At 38.9% G+C, this 12,527-nt stretch overlaps 1 protein-coding gene and 1 long non-coding RNA gene across 2 annotated transcripts in view; one reads left to right on the top strand and one right to left on the bottom strand.

The window, feature by feature from the left end:
* The window catches only part of LOC100115531 (glutamate receptor ionotropic, kainate 2), a 661,409-nt gene that overhangs the window by 473,144 nt on the left and 175,738 nt on the right, over positions 1 to 12,527 (top strand). The window lies entirely within an intron of this gene.
* Positions 6,398 to 7,105, bottom strand: LOC116416721. The gene is made up of 3 exons (XR_004227058.1): positions 7,086 to 7,105; positions 6,823 to 7,002; positions 6,398 to 6,516 (listed from the first exon to the last, which is right to left on the bottom strand). It is a non-coding gene; the product is annotated as an uncharacterized LOC116416721 (long non-coding RNA).

Below are 12,527 nucleotides of genomic sequence, written 5' to 3'. Positions count from 1 at the left end.
TGTTGAACGTTGAATTGAAAGCACTTGTTAGAAAAAATAACGTACGCAAAACGTATGCAAAAACTTATTTGTAATTCATAGGTATTATAATATATTGTTTATTGAATAGATCAATCGACTTACTCCAATTTTTAACTCCACTGTGTCTTTTTTAGATGAATCCGTACTTCTATTTAGCAATGTCTTATAGAAAAATGTACTAAATAAAACTGTATTGTCTTGTTTCGTAGGTTCAATGATTTCTTCAACAACGTATTTCAAATAAAAGTCGATTATAATATCGTTTAAATATCTTCCGTCCTCTAAACATTTCAAGTGCGCATACTTAATATCTATTCTGCCTTTGCATGGAGGTGGAGGATAAGTCAATAATCTGTAAAGAAGGTAAATATGATTTAAAGAGAAACGAAAATTACACTAATCAATTGCACAGCTTATATCAATAGGATTCTATGATTAATGATGTATGATTTCATTTTGTAAAAACAGTATATCTTACGTCGTATCCGGAGCGTTGCTGAAGCTAAGGATTGCAATATTCGTTTGTTGATTTTCATGCATGTTCTTTTCATAAGTTTTACTTAGAAATTCAGATTCCTAGGCAATTAGGTGATTATAAATATTCAACAAAGTTGAGGTATGAACTTCTTATCCTGTTACAATGCCGCTACCCTAAGCGGGTCTTGGGCCTTGTCGTCCAGATCGGACGGGTGGGTGCCTATCACCACTACACATCAAACATAACAGATGTAGGGGAAATCTGGAGAAAACTCGAGAAACTTGGAATCACCACCTCCAAGGAAACCACTCCATCTCGCTTCTCAACAGATGATCTTAACAGATACTTCAGCGGGATATCCAATGATCCACTCGCCCCTTCTGTCGACAAACAACTGCAATCACTTGATAGTCTGGAATATCCTGTCCACTTCAGCTTCAGTGAGATTACGGAATCGGACGTGTTGGCCGCAGTTCAGCATTTCACCTCTCAGGCCAGGGGAACTAATGGCATCCCACAGGTTGTTGTCTCCAAGGCCATGCCAGTACTGGCGCCCATATTATGTCGTATCTTTAACCTGTCCTTGAGCGAGTCATGCTTCCCCTCGGACTGGAAAAGGTCACTGGTGCGTGCACTCAACAAAGTCAGTTCTCCAAAATCCACTACTGACTATCATCCGATCTCACTCTTATGTTTTCTATCCAAGGCGCTGGAGTGGCTGGTACATAGGCAGCTTTCTCATTACCTGGAAACTAGGCTCTTCCTTGATGACCTACAGACAGGTTTTCGTACCGGTCACAGCACACAGTCCAGCTTAATAAAGCTGACTGATGATGTCAGGCTTGGAATAGACAAAAAGAAGGTCACACTTCTTCTTCTTTTTGATTTTAGCAAGGCGTTTGACAATGTGTGTCACGCCAAGCTCCTTAGAAAGCTAACCTCTTTCGGCTTTTCTAAGCAGGTCATCCAATGGATTGCATCTTATCTCACGGGCAGACGGCAGGCCGTCATTGGTGATGACAATCAACTATCCTCATACATTCCGCTCAATACGGGAGTCCCACAAGGATCCGTACTGGGCCTTCTACTTTTTGCACTGTACGTCAATGACATAAGCCTCTGTCTGGACGTGGATATTGCACATCTGATCTATGCGAATGACCTGCAGATCTACACCCAGTGCCACCTCGAGGAGCTTGACTCCTGTTCCGACAGAATGAGAGCTAATGCCGAGAGGATAAGGTGCTGGGCTGGGCATAACAATCTAAAACTCAATGTCCTCAAAACTAAGGCGATCGTCCTGGGCTCGCCCTACTATATCAATGCTCTACCTACAATAGCTAATACGTACATCAATATAGGGGGAGCCCGGGTCGATTTTGATCTTCTGTGCGCAGCCTGGGGGTCGTGCTTGACTCCAAACTAACCTGGAAAGAGCACGTAACACAAATATGTAAGCGTGCTCACTCTCTTATGTATAGGCTATACTTTTTCAGGAAAAGCACGAACCTCGGTCTGCGCAAACACCTCGTCCAGGCCCTACTGTTCCCGATCATAGACTACTGCTCACTGGTTTACTGCAACTTGACACAAGAACTCGACATTAAACTACTAAGACTGGTTAACACAGGTATACGTTACATCTATGGTCTTAAGTGGGGCGAGCACATCGCGCCTTACAGGCGCGAGCTGCAATGGCTCACCACTGCCGGACGTAGGAAGTACTTTGCGGCCTACTTCTTGAGAAAGCTCTTTAACAATGTTAAACCATCTTATTTAATTGCCTACTTTGACTTCCACGTCGCACTCCGTCCTGTGAGGGGTGAAGCGATACCGCTAGACATACCTCCTTTCTCGTCAGAGGCGCTGAGAAATTCATTTCACATAATCGCCGCATAAGTTTGGAATTCATTACCCTCACGATTACGAGACATCATACCCATCAATCATTTCAAAAGCGAGGCTAAAAAATACTTTTTTAGCCTTGAAAATTCGTAATTCGTAATCATCCTCATAGCAAACCAAGCACTTACCTCTCATACAGTCTCATACATCAAAATCATTAAACAAAACTACAAACACACACACACACACCTTCAATCACACCTACACACATATCCTCAATCCAATTAAACTTTAAATTATGTATCGATATATACAAGTATTGTACAACACATTGTACAGCAAATAAATCTAATCTAATCTACACAGCGCGTCATTAGGTTGCGGATAGAGGAACAGCCCCTGAGAAAGAGGTTAGCGGCGAATAAATTGAATAAGCAGCCGCGGACAGCCGATAGGAACAGGCGTGGGTGTGATGAGCCCACACTGTCGAACGCATTCATCTAGAAACACTACGCAAGCACCACAACAACAAAAACACTTCACATTATCTCTTATCTCTCAATCTATCTCTTTCATCACACATTACAAAAATGGGCAAAAATCCTGCTGCCGAGGAGGATGCGGGAGCGATGACAACTGCCCCGAAAGGGGATGTGTAGAATGATTCGTCACCTGGTCTTACGCGGTAACGATGCCAGCGAAGGCGCGCTGCCAGCGAAGGAAAGCCTGCACGAAGCCAGCAATGATAACGGTATTAGGGTCATAAATTTCGCGGCGGCAAAAGATCTTATAATCAAAACTACGTGTTTTAAGCACAAGAACATACACAAGGCAACGTGGACATCGCCGGACGGGGCCACACAGAACCAAATTGATCATTTCCTCATTGAAAAAAGACGTCATACTAATGTTCTTGACGTAAGGGCTTACAGAGGGGCAGATAGCGACTCGGACCACTTCCTAGTAGTAGCCAAATTAAGAGCTAGACTAGTAGCGAATCAAAATAGTAAGCGAGCAAACAAGGTAGAAAGCTTCGATATTGAGAAACTACGAGATAGAACAGAGCGAATAAGGTACCAGATAGAAATTAATAACAGGTTTCAGGCACTTGAAGAAGCAAACACATCGCCGGAGGGGAATGACGAACCGAATAGCTTATGGGGGGACATCGAAAAAACGGTAAAAGAGGCCGCGAACAAAGTACTGGGTAAAAAGAAAAAGCCAAAGAGCAAACCATGGTTTGACGAAGAGTGCGAACTCTGGTTTGAAAGGCGCAAAAAGGCTAAATTAGATAGCTTACAAAATAGAAGCGATAGGACCGTAGAAGAGTATTCTAACGTAAGGAAACAGACGAGCGCGATCTACAAAAATAAGAAGCGGGAGTATCAAAAGAATCTTATTAGGAGAATAGAAACTAACAGTAAGGAAAATAACCCCCGCGAAATGTACAGAGGGATTAACGCCATCAGAAAGGGTTTTAGGAGTAGAGCGCAATTGATGAAGGACGAAAACGGGGACCTCGTAACAAATGACAACGAATTACTGTCGCTGTGGAAAAATTATTTCGATAAATTATTAAACGTGCACGAAAATAGCGAAGAATTAGGGGACGAAATTCACACTGCTGAACCCCACGTGGAGGAACCGAGCTACCAAGAAGTAGAGGCCGCGATTAAAAAACTAAAAAACAATAAAGCCGCGGGAAATGACTCTATACCAGCTGAGTTACTCAAATATGGGGGCGTCGAGCTCACTTTCAAAATCTATAAACTAGTATGTGCCATCTGGAAAAATGAAACAATACCCGAAAATTGGAAGGAATCTATCATTATACCGATTTTTAAAAAGGGGGATAAGACAGACTGCAATAACTATAGGGGTATTTCCTTTTAGCAACGTGCTACAAAGTTCTGTCAAACGTAATACAAGCTAGACTCACTCCATTCGCGGAAGATATAGTAGGAGATTATCAGTGCGGATTTCGGCGCAACAGATCGACGAGCGATCAAATGTTTACCATAAGACAGTTGTTAGAGAAAAAGTGGAAATTTTGCGAAACCATACATCAACTATTTATAGATTTTAAAAAAGCGTACGACTCTATTAAGCGAAGCAAAATGTATTAAATTCTAGTACTTCTCGGTGTACCGAAAAAACTCGTGAGATTAATTCAGATATGTCTGAACGGAAGCACGGGAAAGGTCCGAGTAGGCGGTAATGTATCAGAACCCTTCATGATACGCGATGGTTTAAAACAAGGGGATGGGCTCTCTACGGTGCTGTTCAACTTAACGTTAGAGTATGCCGTTAGAAAAATGCAGGTTAGCCAGCTGGGCGCAACGCTTAATGGAACAAAGCAGATAATAGGCTACGCAGATGATTTGGATATAATGGGGGATTGTAGGGAAACGGTAGCAAGAAACGCGGAAATCCTCATAAAAGCGGTGGAGTATACAGGGTTAGAAGTGAGTGAATCAAAAACAAAGTACATGATTGTGGATAAGCTAGGCATCTGCAGAGGGGAGGAAAATCTCAGAGTTGGGAATTTTACTTTTGAAAAGGTTAGCGAATTCAGGTATCTGGGTACGACCATAAATGATAGAAACGAGATTAATGTCGAAATAAATAAGAGACTCCATTCGGGTAATGCTTGCTTCTACTCCGTGAGTAATTTACTTAAGTCGAGGCTGTTGTCTAAAAACGTTAAAATAAGAATATACAGGACAATAATACTGCCGGTGGTTCTGTACGGGTGCGAAACGTGGGCTCTCACTAAGCATGTTCTAATTGATCGAATTCAATATGAGATTGCATTTCGATATTTTCGTCATTTTGGTGGATTATCAGAGTCTTTATTTGTATTATATAAATTTAATTTTTTTCTCATTCTATCCTTCAGATGCGTGATTTTAGGAAAAGAATCGTGAGTAAATGTTTCTTCAATATTGACGTCAGATGGGGGATCTTGTATAACTGCAGTATCAGTATAAATGCAGTTGTCATCAATATTGTTAATAGTGATGAATGTTGGCTGTTGTTGTAACAAAGAAACGTCAGGTGAAGACTCTTCTACAAGTGCTGTATCATCTACTTCATTACATCTTCTATAAATCAATAAATAAGCATTTCCTTCTCCACTGTTGCCGTTTCCAAAAGAAATTTCAAAATCATGTTTTGATATCTACAACAAATATACTTATAAATTATAATTTAAATAAAACAATGAATGAAAAATAGAAAAGGCGCAGGCTAATATATCATATGGTATTTTTATCAGAGAGGAAGAAAGAGAAAAATTACGCGGGTAACGGTGCTGTCGTTAAAACAAAACCATTCATTCGTATCTAAATCCTGTATATATGTATAATAACAATTGAAAAAAGTTTGTAAAAATTCGAATCTGCTGCATTATTTTTGTCTTCAAAAGGATCGATGATACTATTTAAATTAAGAACCTCTGGAAATGTGACCCTTAAAAAAATATGCTTTATTATTTACAAAAATAAAATTATATTAATTATTTATTGACATAGTACGTACTTATTGTTTAGTTTGATGGTGGAATTTGATTTTACGTCATATTGAAAACATTTCAAGTGCAATGTAAGTATAAATGGAAGTTTTATAAACTTTAAATCCTGTTTAGCTGAGCATTTTTTATCACATTTCTCACAGAAGTACTTATTGTCTTCGTCTAAGATAACGCATTGTGTAAATGCTTCTAATGCTTCTTTCTTCAAAATAAAATGGTACATTATGCAAGAAAGGACGAAAGTAGCACATTTTTCCCTCTGGTGTAAGTAGGGCCAACGCGTTTTCTACATTTCAGTATGTTAATGTATAAAAAAATATATTTTCACCACGCAAATTTTACTTTTGCCCCACTAATGGAGTTTATGATGGAAATATTTAACTTCTGTCCCTATTTTCAGGTGGGAAAAGTGGCTTTCAGTCGGGGTGGGTAAAAAAAATGTGATTTTCGTTGCTTTGCGTTACTTAATTCATTATAACTAATACTAATAAGTACGTTATAGAAATATTACGTACCACTGTGTTGTATGCTCCAATCTTAGTCTCATCTGATTGTATTGGCAAGGAAATATCCAAAAAAGGATTTTTCGTGCAATGTTCAGCATTACAGATTAAACATATTACACGATCAAGTATAATCCCTGAAAGATGGAAATATATATAATTTCGCATTGTATACTATAGCAGTTCTTGATACTAAGTTTAGATTGTCGCTCGAGCAAAGTCAGAGTAATAATCTTACGAGTGAAGTATATATTTCGCATGCATATCTAACGCGTTTTTATACACAGCAGGCGTAAATGTGATTTTTCAAATTAAAAAAGAATGCGCGAATAGAATTTTACGCACGCGTGTCGAAAAAATTATTTTTCCACAGTATTCATTCAAGATAATCGAATCGATAAAATAGCCATACTTAAAATGTTTAATAGTCATTGTTACGTTACCTTCATAATACTTAGAAATTAAATCATCTTGTTCCGGTGAGATATTTGTAAGTTCTAGTTTCAACGCATTAAAAGCATTTGAAAAAATTCATGCACATCCTGATTTACATTTGTATCACTAGAATCCCATCCAAAAGCACTGGTTAACTGTACAGTTTCTATAGCATGATCCTTCGATAACTACCAATAATTTAATGTAAAATTTAATCTTATTTTGTAATTTCATTATTATACAAAGCAGACATTTTTTAAAATTATTTTACCTTCAAATTTATAAAAAGTTTTTTTTATAAATTTGGGGATTCAATTAATTTAAATTGTCAGCTTTTATGGCGGACAATTTTTACAATAAATTATTTAGTTTCAATATCTATGTGTGCTTTTTACCGTAGGACAACATAGTGAGGATATATATATATATGTGTATATATATATATATATATATATATATATATATATATATATATATATATATATATGTGTGAGTCAACTAGCAATTCGCAATTTCGATTGCTGAGATCATATTGCGTAGGACAAGGAAAGAAGGATTCAGGCTATTGGAAATTAACTTTCAAACAGTGAAAGAAACCGTACCCGATTCAACGACGCTGGTGAGCCCATTCATAAATTTTATTTAATTGCTTTTATCAATTGTTAGGAATATAAATTTTAAGTCACTAATACAAAACAATTATATGTTTAATACGATTGGAACGTTCCTTTGTCGAAACGACATTGACTGCGTACTACTTAATACCGATTTTCGTACTCATATTTTTTCCATTACAACTAATACATAAATATACGAATTTCTTTTTTAATCAGTATTTAAGAAACTTGTAAGATAAAAGCCGCAGAAAGTCTTAAAAATATTCACCAACCAACTGTGACGAGCCCATTGAACTATAAAAACTACATTTTAATGCTGTATCAAAGTTTTCTCGCGTATGCGTCATTTAATTACTGTTATATAAAAATTGCACTAAAAAAACATATATTGATAAACTTCGTTTTTTAGATCTACTTTTAAAAATGGAAAAAGAGTCCAAGGACGAGTTAATCATTGCAAACATTAATAATGCAGATTGGACGGTACAAACGAAGAAAAAACCGCCAGCAAGATTATTCAGGAAGATCTGGCTCGATGTACCTGGTTTTCAACCTTGGCTCCAGTACGATCCAGCAGCGCCTACAAAAGCGACGTGCAACTTGTGCAAAAGATCATTTTACGCAAGATTTAGCACGATTTTAGATCACGCTTACTCGCAGAATCATTTGAATAAGAGTGGACTACAAGAAGCTCCACCTCCCTCTTCTTTTAAGATTCCTGCTCGAGAAGACAGCACAGAAGAGAGAAAGAAAGCTGAAGCTGAGTTAAAAGTGCTGGCGATGTGTACGAAATTGAATATATCGTACCGAAATGTGCCTGTCTTAGTAAAAGATCTAAATAATATCGATCCAAATAGAATTTGGAATGATCTAAAATTAGGAGAGACGAAGGCACGTAATATGATCGTAAATGTAATTGGAGAAAGTAGCAAAGATGACTTGGTTGAATTTTTAAAACAGCATTTTTTTGTATTTGTATCGACGCGTCGACAGATATTAGCAAAGAAAAAGCTTTAGCTATTATAGTTAGATATGTAAGTGAAGATGATAACATAAAATCTGAAGTTTGGGATCTAGTCAAAGTATTCGAAGAAGGAAAGGAAGCGAAAGCAACCGCAGGAAGATTATACGAGTGCATAGAAAACTCGTTTGCCAGGTATAATATACCGGTGTCGAATATATACGGATGCCGTTTTGACGGGTGTCAAACAATGATAGGGGAAAAAAGCGGCTTGAAAGCTCGATTGTGTGAGAGCATACCCAACATTTTATGCGTCCAATGCCCGGCACATATGACACATTTATGTGTACAATATGCTGTCAAGGAATTACCCGAAGAAATAATCAATCTGTTCAGCAACTTGCGTTCGATGTTTCGAAGTGCTAACAGGCAACATGATTATCAAAACATGCAGAAAGAAATGGGCATAGAACAGCATAAAATTTTGAATTTATCATTGACGTGCTGGCTGTCCCTAGAGTCGAATGTATTGAGCGTCCTTGAGCAATATCCCTGTTTGCTGAGGTTTTCGGAAGAGAAATCCGACGATGCCGTTGCAAAGCAGATTTTTACCTGCTTGTCGAAGAAAGAAACAAAATTATACCTTTGTTTATTGCGACAAACTCTGAAACAGTTAGATATTTGCAATACCTTTAGACCAGAGAAGAGGAATAATCATCCACAAAGTTCAGGAAGAGATTACAAAAAGGTATAAAAATATCGTGTCCTGTTTTATGAAGCGACAATATGTAATTTCAACACCCGTCAAGAACATTGATATTCTAAATGAGCAGGAATATTTACGGTACATGGATTTCGAATGGGAGAAGAAATCAGAGATTACTTTCTTTCTGAAAAAAGTGACACTGAAGAGTTTTGTATGAATGTGTATAATTATCTTATATCATTGTCGTACGAAATGAAAGAGCGATTTAAGAACTTTAATAATGCAGTTTATGAATCGGCAATGTGTTTGGACCCTGCGAACGCCTTATCAGTCCAATTCCGAAATGAAAATCCGAATATTATTTCGAAATTGCAGAACACATTTACGAAATTAATTAACAATGTGCAGTTAGCTGTTGAAATTGAAGAAGGATAGAATAACCTATTGTCGATAGAAATCCCAAAAGAGTTCCTCGCAGCGGACTCACCCGTCGAAGATTTTTGGATCTATGTGAAAAATTTTACAGCAGATGATAGTAGTATGCCTTGTCAAGCAATGGGCGAGATCGCTTTGTTAATTTTGGCAATGCCGCACGCTAACGCAGATCCAGAAAGGTGTTTTAGCGCCCAAAATATTTTAAAAACAAAAAATAGAAATAAAATGAAGGTCGAAACGGTGGATGGCACTCCTCGATCAAAGGAGAAGATATTGTCCACAGAGCAGAATGATTTTATACCGACTGAAAAAATGATTGCGCTAACCTTAAGACGGCGTTATTATAAAAATAAATTTGCAAAAGGTAGAGTGGCGTAAGACAAATGTAAAAATATGATACTTACAACAATAAATTTTATTTCTCTTGTATGACTGTATCATGTTACATGTCTGTAAAGTCATTAGTTTTAAGTCAACCATATAAAGTAATGTATAGTGTTTGTATGTATACATGATATAATATATATCTATGTTCTGTGTTAGAAATAAAAAGGCGTTAATTAAACATAGGTAACTGATTAATGCTGCAATTTTCAGAAGACAATCTTACATTTTATTCCGAAAACCGCGTCAATATTGTTCCCGTCGCAGTTCCTAGGAAAAAACGGCGGCAGACATAGAGGGCTTCCGCATCAGGCTCAACCTACAGCTGCAGATCGTCAGCGAGCAGTCCAAGAAAATTGGAATAGCCCCCCTGCTCGACACGGAGCCGCCACTGCGGATGATATCGCACAGCCTAACATCCACCAAGCTGCTGTTACTATTACTGACATAAACGCTGCGCCGCTTTCACCTCGAGGACATGCTGATGCACGTATGCGTGAAAAAGTACCGCACGTCATTGTGCTGCTCGTGGTGCTCCTGCTCACGCGGTAAAAGCAACACAGGTCAGTGCACCACCACCATCGACGAGCTCTAGCCCCGGTGCCTGCAAACGTGGCACCTGCTGTCCCTGTCGCTAGTCCTGTGTCAAAAGAAGCGCAAGACGACGCGTCGCGTTCTACTCGCCGCATTCTCCAGCTCGGGTGCGTGTATACGAGCCGCCCACCGTCCCTTTGCTGGACCTATCGCTGCTCTCGTGGCCGAGGCAGCGCAGCACGATTCGCCGCGTTCTCCGCGCCGCCGAGCTCCAGCCCAGCTGGTTGCATACGTGCCGCCCGCCGTCCTTTTTGCTGGACCTATCGCTGCTCTCGTGGCCGAGGCAGCGCAGCACGATTCGCCGCGTTCTCCGCGCCGCCGAGCTCCAGCCCAGCTGGTTGCATACGGGCCGCCCGCCGTCCTTTTTGCTGGAACTATCGCTGCTCTCGTGGCCGAGGCAGCGCAGGACGATTCGCCGCGTTCTCCAGCCCAGGTGCGTGTATACGAGCCGCCCACCGTCCCTTTGCTGCACCTGTAACCCCTGCTCTCGTGGCCGCGGCAGTGCAGCACGATTCGCCGCGTTCTTTTCGCCGCCGAGCTCCAGCCAAGGTGCGTTTATACGAGCCGCTTGCCGTCCTTTTTGCTGGACGCATCGCTGCTCTTGTTGCCGAGGTAACGCAGCACGATTCGCCGCGTTCTCCTCGCCGATGAGCTCCAGCCCAGGTGGGTGCATACGAGCCGCACTCGGGCCGGAGCTAATGCAAATATAGTGGCAATTTGAAGTAGTAGAATAGTAAAGCCTTAATACGTACCATCGTGATAGGGATCGAAAAAAGAAAATTTACCTCGAGTGAATTTTAATGGTCTGGACCACTAAACCACGAACTATCATATGTTCATAGCTCAAACGCAACGTATCAGTAGATTCGCCTGATGAGCTCCATATGTTTTGACGCTTGAGTTTTAATAATTAATAAAAACGATTTTAATGTGTACAATATAAAGATTACCTACGAAAATAAAGTAAACGGCGGCATTTCAGTAGCTGTGGAAAAGTTCATACTCAAACATTCGTTTTTATAAATTGTTGCACAAATGTTTATAAATTATTTTGCAAAATTGATAACAGATTCGTTATCAGAGACCCCGAAAACCCCTAATACTATACTATTCATTCGTTAAAGATCGAATTTTACAATAATTTGCATAAACAAAATTGTTTAAACGAATTATATTGCAAATCTGATAACAGATCAGCGACCCCGAAAACTCCTAGAACTATACTATTCATTCGTTACAGATAGAATTTTACAATAATTTGCATAAACAAAATTGTTTAAACGAATTATTTATTAAATCTGATAACAGTTTCGTTATCAGCGACCTCGAAAACCGTTGTCTGTTGAATAAGTGGTTTCATTTTGCGTATAGTGTACATTTTCTATAATTCAAGTGCATAGTGTAAAAGGGGCTTCTTTTTCTTATATTTATGTGTTTTTTAAACATTATTATTACTCTAGTAATTCATAAATAATTAGTACTGACTCTGACGTTTATTATTTAATCGTTTTTAACCGCGTGTACTGTTTGAATTAAAAATTTTTACGATTTCAATAATGTCATTCGCGTGAGAGTACGTCAAAAGTTCAATGATTGTTTTTAATTATTACATAAGTCGATAAATTATTTTATTGCAGTAACTTTACTTATTTTAGTGCCCAATTAATTGTCCGATATCAAAAAATTATTTTCAGCAACTTTTTTTTTCGGCGATTTTTGAACTATTCAAATCGACCGCCTTCTGTTCTGCGCCACTTTTGGGAACGCTGGCAATCACTCGCTGGCAGACGCATGCGCAGTCCACTAATTCTCTCTCGACGTCAATAAGAAGGTTAGGACATAATTAAATGTACATACTTGGGATATATCATATAGCGTCCTTACATACAGGGTGTTTCATTTTAATCCGACCACGACAAAAAACCATGGAAAAACTAATTTTAACGAAAAATGACCTTAACAAAAGTTGAAGGGGGTAAAGGGGACCATCGAATGACACAAACACCTATGACCTTG

The sequence above is a fragment of the Nasonia vitripennis genome (assembly GCF_009193385.2).
Source record: "Nasonia vitripennis strain AsymCx chromosome 3 unlocalized genomic scaffold, Nvit_psr_1.1 chr3_random0006, whole genome shotgun sequence".
Classification (NCBI taxonomy): Eukaryota; Metazoa; Arthropoda; class Insecta; order Hymenoptera; family Pteromalidae; genus Nasonia; species Nasonia vitripennis.
Note: the sequence above shows the minus strand (reverse complement) of the source record. Positions and strands in the feature narration are given on the sequence as shown.